Here is a 7,737-nt window from a genome sequence, read left to right on the forward strand (position 1 = left end):
CTGGCTCCTCCTCCTTCACACTCCTTCCCACCAAGAGGGCTCAGATCCCAGGACAGCGATGGGTGGGCTCGTTTACCACCCCGATGGAGATCCTGGGGTCTTTTTGTTTGTTTGTTTGAGCTTTATTGCAGTATAATTGACAAATTAAAATGTATACATTTAAGTTGTACAACATGATGATTTGATGCAAGTATGTATTGGGAAATAACCATCACAGTCAAGTTAATTAACATATCCACCACCTCACAGTTACTGTTTTTTTCTTTTCCTTTCCTTCATTTCTTGCTTTCTTTCTTCCTTGCTTTCTCTTTCTTTCTTTCTCCTTCCTTCCTTCACCTTCTCCCCCCCTCCCCCTTGCCCTCCTCTCCTTCTCCTTCTTCTTCTTCTTCCTCTTCCTCTTCTTCTTCTTCCTCCTCATCCTCCCCCTCCTCCTCCTGCTCCTCCTCCTCCTCTCCTCCTCTTCTTCTTCTTCTTCTTCTGTGTGTGGTGAGAACACAACGATTTACCCTCTTAGGGTAAAATTTCAAGTGTACCACACAGTGTTATAACTATAGTCACATTGCTGTACGATACTTGGAGATCCTGGATTCTTAGAGGTCAGCCCATGGGTGTGGGGCACACTCTCACAATGGTATGCCTGAATTTGAATCCAGGTCAATTAGCTGTGCACGCCAGGGCCGGTCACTTAACCTCTCTGTGCCTCACTTTCCTCATCTGCAAAATGGCAGTAATAATACTGCCCATCCTCTGGGGTCCTTGTGAGGATTGAAAGAGAAAATCACATAAGCACTGAACACAGAGCTTGCAAGTAATGGGGGCTCAGGAAGTGTCATGTGTAGTTGCATTTCATATATATTTTTTCACTTCATAAATATATGTACACATTTCAATATATATAATAAATAATTAATAATCAAAATACAGTTGGCCCTTGAACAATGCAGGGGGTTAGAGGTGCTGCTTCTCCATGCAGTCAAAAATCTGCATATAACTTAGAGTCAGCCCTCCATATATGTGGTTCCTCGGTATCCACAGATCCAACTGACCACAGATCATGTAGTACTGTAGTAGCTACTACTGAAAAACATCCAGAGAGAAATGGACCCACGCAGTTCAAACCTGTGTTGTTCAAGGGTCAGCTGTGTTTTATGTATATAAACTCAATATATAGTATAGATATATTTTTATATATAAAAATATATATTTATAAATTAAAAATATATGTCAATGGTTCTTAACTGAGGGTGATTTTGCTCCTCGGGGGACAACTTGTCAATGTCTGGAGGCGTTTTTGGTTGTCATAACTGAAGGGGTGAGGCTGCTGACATCTAAGGACACTGCTCAACATCCTACAGCACACGTGGATGGCCCGCACGGCAAAGAACGATTTGGCCCCGAATGCCAGAAGTACCAAGGCTGAGAGACCCTGGTAGATACACATACATTTATAATAGTCCAGACCAATGAGAAATAAAGAAATATAACGTGAGTCACATACATAACTTAAAGTTTCCTAGCATCCTCATGAAAAAAAATAGAAAAGGAACAGGTGAAATCAATTTTAAGGCCAGCTCTTATTTAACCCAGTACAGCTGACCTGCACATAGACTTTTTTCAAGAGTAAATAGGACAGGGCTTCCCTGGTGGGGCAGTGGTTGGGAGTCCGCCTGCCGATGCAGGGGTCACGGGTTTGTGCCCCAGTCCGGGAGGATCCCACATGCCGGGGAGCGGCTGCGCCCGCAAAAAAAAAAAAAAAAAAAAAAAAAACAACAATAAAAAAGAGTAAATAGGACAGTACTACACCTCTGCAGAGGCGGAACCACAGATGTGGAGGAACTCTGGCTTCGGAGGGCTGACTATTCGCTATACTCAAATTTTTCAGTGCTCGGAGGGTCAGCACTCCTAACCCCTGTGTTGTTCAAGGGTTAACTACATATTCAAAATATTACATGTAATCAGTATAAAGCGTTGTTGGGAATTCCCTTGCGGTCGAGTGGTTAGCACTCAGAGCTTTCACAGCCGAAGCCTGAGTTCAATCCCTGGTCCAGAAACTAAGATCCCGCAAGTTGCGTGGTGTGGCCAAAAAAAAAAAAATGTTAATACAATATAGTCCATGTTTCTGAATATATAGAAAATTATGGATGCTTAAAAAAACTACCATTGTTAACATGCTATCTCACATTATTTTTCTCGTGCAGTCTTGGAAATCTAGTGTGTGTTATACGTTATGGCACATGTCAATTCGCACCAGCCACATTTCAAGGGCTTAAGAGACCCAGGACGCTGGTGCCGGCCCCCCGGGGGCTGGATGGCTCGGGAGAAACCATTAACACACGATGAACAGAATGGCCAGCAGAGGGCGTCATGAGACTAGCACGGATTTACTGAAATAAGAAACACTATGATATCACTCATATGTGGGATCTGAAATATAAAACAAACGTATGAATATAACAAAAAAAGAAACAGGCTCACAGATAGAACAAACTAGCGGAGTGGGGAGAAGGAAGCGGAGAGGGACAAGATGGGGTAGGGGATTAACAGGTACAAACTACCAATACTATGTACAAAACAAAAAACTAGGAGGATATATCGTACAACACGGGGAATATAGCCAATATTTTATAATAACTGGAAATGGAGTATAACCTTTAAAAATTGTGAATCACTACATTTTACACCTGAAACTTATATAATATGGTAAATCAACTGTATCTGAATTTTTAAAAAGCAGGGAGAGGTGGTTGGGAAGGAGCAAAAACAAACAAAAACAAAACAGAAAAATAAGGACTGGAAACAGATTCTGTGCCTGCTGGGGATTATAGGTAGTTTTTATTTCTTTATTTTCATCTGCATTTTCTAAAGTTTCTACAACAAACACGATTTTTTAAAGTACAAAAAAAAAAAAAGAACCTCACGGAGTTACTTGAAAACCTATCCAAGTAGAGAGAAACACATCCAATGGGCAGGGCCTGAGAAAGGAAAAGGCTTTTGGACACAGATGGTCAAGAGCAGGGCGGCAGTCTTATGTGCTGTGTTTCATCTCTCTAGGGGGATGGATGCAGTTGACAGCATGTACTTCCAAGCCTGGTAACTTGGGTCCAAATCTCAGTCCTCTCTGCCCAGGCCCGCCCACCCTGCTGACCCCAGCCATGTCCAGTTTCCATGCCTGGATTCCCCCATGGTCACCTGTGGCCTCCAGTCCAGCCCCGGTGCCCCACCGGCAGTTGGAGCCATGGTGCTTAGACACAAGTCTGACCATGGCTCTCCCTTGCCTGATGTCCTTGGGGGCTCCCGACCGCACTCAGGGTGAAATTCAAGACACCGGCCATGGCCTAAAATATCTCTCCAGGTGTGGTCTTACCAAGCTCTCCAGCCTCATCTTACAACTACTCGCCCACCTTGGTTCTGGGCTGTTGTAGCTCCAGTTGTGTCTCCCCTAAATTCAGAAGCTGAAGCTCTAACCCCAGGACCTCAGAACGTGACTGCGTTTGGAGATGGGGTCTTTACAGAGGGAATTAAAGTAAAATGAGGTCATGGGGCCCTAATCCAATATGACTAGTGTCCTTATAAGAGGAGGAGATTTGGACACAGACGCACACAGAGGGATGACCATGTGAGGACACAGGGAGAAGATAATTGTCTGCAATCTAAAGAGCAAGGTCTCAGGAGACCAACCATGTTGAAACCTTGATCTCAGTCTTCTGGCCTCCAGAACTGCGAGGGAATAAATTTCTATTGTTGAAGCCACCCTTTGGTGCTTTGTTATGGCAGCCTATGCAAACTAATACAGCCACTCCTTAAAAAAAAAGTTGTGCTTAAAAAGCAAAAAACGTTCTGGAATCACGTGCATATAATTGATACTAAAATAAATAATTATGCAATATATTAGAAATTATAAAAAAACCCGGGTATCTCAAGTGAAATCTAGACTATGGAGACCAACAGGTGAATCCTGACAGAAATGTAAACCTATAAAATGCAGGCATCATTCTTCGTATTTAGAGAAAATTGCACACAACTCCTGCGACATCCAGTTGTCCCGATAGCATGAGCAAAGGGTCAGGAGGATGAAAATATCGGGGGTTGGGTGGGTCAGCGAAACCCAGCCACTGTGGGACTGTCCGTCAGGATGGTATTTCTGGCTGGCTATTTGACAATATGTGTTCACCTCAGTCCTAAGACACCGGCTCACTGAACCTCCCACTCTGTGCTCTGAATCCCCGAAGCTGTGTTTCTCCTTCCATTTAACGCTTGTATGTACCTGCCTCGTCCTTACCCTGTCTTCAAAGTCAGCTCATTAACAACAACAACAAAAATAATAATAGCTAACGTGTGTTGTGTGCTTTAGATGTCTTACTGAACTTGGATCTTTTTGTTTTTTTGAACTTTATGACGAATTTTACTCCAAAATGGCTCTAGTATTACCAGAGACATTGATGTAGAGTTTAAATATTGTTTCAGGCAATGTGAAAATGGATAAAAGCAATATTTCTAGTTCATATATTTTTAGATAATGTTATTTTAAATGTGTGAGTTAAAATGTGATAAATATTAATGAACTTATTTACAAAACAGAAACAGACTCACAGACATAGAAAACAAACCCATGGTACCAAAGGGGAAAGGAGGTGGGGGATAAATTAGATAAACAATAAGGTCTTACTGTATAATGCAGGGAACTATATTCAATATCTTGTAATAAACTACAATGGAAAAGAAAACAATGTAATAAATATTAAAAATAGATGTTTCACTATTTTATCCATTTTGAAAGGTTTATATATTCAGAATTACAAGGGAGGTTTTATTTTTTTAAGGAGAACCACTTTATTTTGAGTGGTAAACAAAACTCTATTTACAACATAATATACAAACCTTCCATCAGTTTCTTCACAGTTAGTCCAAAGAATGAAACCTCTAGGGACTTCCCTGGCGGTCCAGTGGTTAAGACTCCACACTTCCGGGACTCCCCGGGTGGCGCAGTGGTTAAGAATTCACCTGGCAATACAGGGGACACGGCTTTGATCCCTGGTCTGGGAAGATCCCACATGCCGTGGAGCAGCTAGGCCCGTGCGCCATAACTACTGAGCCTGTGCTGTAGAGCCTGCATGCCACAACTACTGAAGCCCACGAGCCACAACTACTGAAGCCCGCGAGCCACAACTACTGAGCCCATGTGCTGCAACTACTGAAGCCCGAGTGCCTAGATCCCATGCTCTGCAACAAGAGAAGCCACCTCAATGAGAAGCCTGTGCACGGCAACCAAGAGTAGCCCCTGCTCACCGCAACTAGAGAAAGTCCCCATGCAGCAACGAAGACCCAACGCAGCCAATAAATAAATTAAAAAAAAAAGACCCCTCACTTCCAATGCAGGGGATGCGGGTTCCACCCCTGGTCGGGGAACTAAGATCCCACAGGCTGTGTGGCCAAAAAATAAATTAAATTTAATTAAAACCGCCCCCCCGACTTAAAGTTTACAGTTAACTTTAAATATTCATGTCAACTTTGGAATTTTATTCCTGCCTGATACTATGAAATATGAAACTTTAATTGATGGCAAGTTCCTAATTTTTGCTGTTCAGCCACTTTTCTGGATCTTGCTCTCTGATCCCATACATTCCAGAGTGTTCACTGGATTTGTAATAAACTTCCAAGATGAAGGGGAATTTCTTGCTCGTGTTTTGCCTGAAATCTTGCCTTGTGTTCATCTTTTTAAAAAAAATATGCTCCAAAAAATGTCTACAAGTTCAGCTACTAAAACTCCTTTAAAGAGCTTCTTTGCCAGTGGGTCCATCCTGGGGCCCAAGGGCTGGCAGACACCACCCCTGCCACTCACTTTGATTTTTTAAAATAATATTTATTTATTTATTTGGCTGCGCTGGGTTTTCCTTGTGGCATGCAGGACCTAGTTCCCTAACCAGGGATCGAACCCGGGCCCCCTGCACTGGGAGCTCAGATTCTTAACCATTGGACCACCAGGGAAGTCCCTCACTTTGATCTTTATAGCAGCTCTAGTGGGTTGACACTAGGATAGGCCTTCATTCCCCATGGGGAAACTGAGGCACAGGGGAGTTAACTTGTTATTGGAGGTCCAAATGCCAGGGAGGAGCAGAACCCAGATTTAAGATAGAAGCGCTAATTCCTGAGCCTCAGCTGTTGACTGCCGTGCTCTCCTTAGACTACATGTCATGTGATCCATCTTCCCAGTAGGGTCAGGATCCCCCCACTCCCATGGTGGTCTGGCCGCAAGTCCTCCCCCTAGTGGGACGCATGGCTGCCCCTGTCCTACCAAGTAGGACACTACAAGATCCCCAGCATCCTTAGAGCCAAGCTAGTAACACCTATCTCCTGACTAGATCAATATTGAGAAAAGTGATGGTAACTAATGATTGCCACTTGTTGAATACCCTCTCTGGGCCAGGACCTGTTTACAAGCACTTTCCATATTAACTACACTTCCCAACAACCATGTGAGGCAGGTAATTTGATGATCCCTGATTTAAAAATGTGGCGACCCAGGCCCAGAGAGTTAAGTAACTGGCCTGAGGGCACACAGCCAGTTGGTGGAGCTGGGATGCAGACATGCCATGTAAGGTATATATGGACGATGTCATCACACACACACATACAGAGGCACACATGCACACACACGAACCTCAAATAAAGGGCAAGAAGACCCTCGGCCTGGGCACTATTGCCATTTTGAACGGAATCGTTCCCTGCTGTGGCAGCCCGTCCCATGCACTGTAGGGTGTTGAGCAGCATCCCTGGTTTCTACCCACCAGATGCCAGCAGAACTCCTCCCCCCGCCCCCATCGGGACAACCAAAAGTCTCTCCAGATATTTCTGAATGTTTCCTGGGGGCACAGCCACCCTGGTTGAGGACCATGGTGCAGCCTCATGGAAACACGTTTCTTCTGAGGGCTGAGCTGACGCTTTAGTTCAAACCCGTACCTTCTTCCGAGACCAAGGGAAGTTACATGTGAGAAGGATGCTGGTGAGGTGGGAGGCGGGGGAGGGGCGGGGCGGTGACCCCACAAGTCTTCTGGCTTCTGCTCTGCAGCTTCACCTCCATGACATAGCCAGAGGGCTCCTGTGTAAATGCAAAACTGATGTTATTCCCCTGCTAGAAACCTACCCAAATTTATTTCACGAAGGGCAGTGGCCCCTCTCCTTGCCGTGGCCCACGTCCACACCCTCCCCATCTCTCACCACTCTTTTCACCTCCTTGACTCCACCTGCACCAGCCTTCCTGCTGCTCCCTGGACAGACCACATATGTTCCTACCCCAGGGCCTTTGCATGTGCTGCTCCCTCAATCTAGAGGGAGCATCGAATCCCATCAGAGCAATCTCTCATTGATCATTTCCAAGGGTGAATATAAAATTATCTTTATTTTTTTAAAATTTATTTTATTGGACTATAGTTGATTTACAATGTTGTGTTAGTTTCAGGAAGGGAGACAAGCAACCCAATCAAAAAATGGGCAGAAGATCTAAATAGACATTTCTCCAAAGAAGACATATTGATGGCCCAGAAGCACATGAAAAGCTGCTCAACACCACTAATGATTAGAAAAATGCAAATCAAAACTATGATGAGGTATCACCTCACATCGGTTAGAATGGGCATCATAAGAAAATCTACAAATAATAAATGCTAGAGAGGGTGTGGAGAAAAGGGAACCTTCTTGCACTGTTGGTGGGAATGTAAATTGATACAGCCACTATGGAGA

At 44.1% G+C, this 7,737-nt stretch overlaps 1 pseudogene; it reads right to left on the bottom strand.

Moving 5' to 3' along the window:
• Window positions 1-5,567: 5,567 nt before the first annotated feature.
• LOC112398014 (protein CEBPZOS-like) overlaps window positions 5,568-7,737 on the bottom strand; it is a 6,262-nt pseudogene continuing 4,092 nt past the window's right edge.

Source organism: Neophocaena asiaeorientalis, unplaced genomic scaffold (genome assembly GCF_003031525.2).
Source record: "Neophocaena asiaeorientalis asiaeorientalis breed wild unplaced genomic scaffold, Neophocaena_asiaeorientalis_V1.1 scaffold582, whole genome shotgun sequence".
Classification (NCBI taxonomy): Eukaryota; Metazoa; Chordata; class Mammalia; order Artiodactyla; family Phocoenidae; genus Neophocaena; species Neophocaena asiaeorientalis.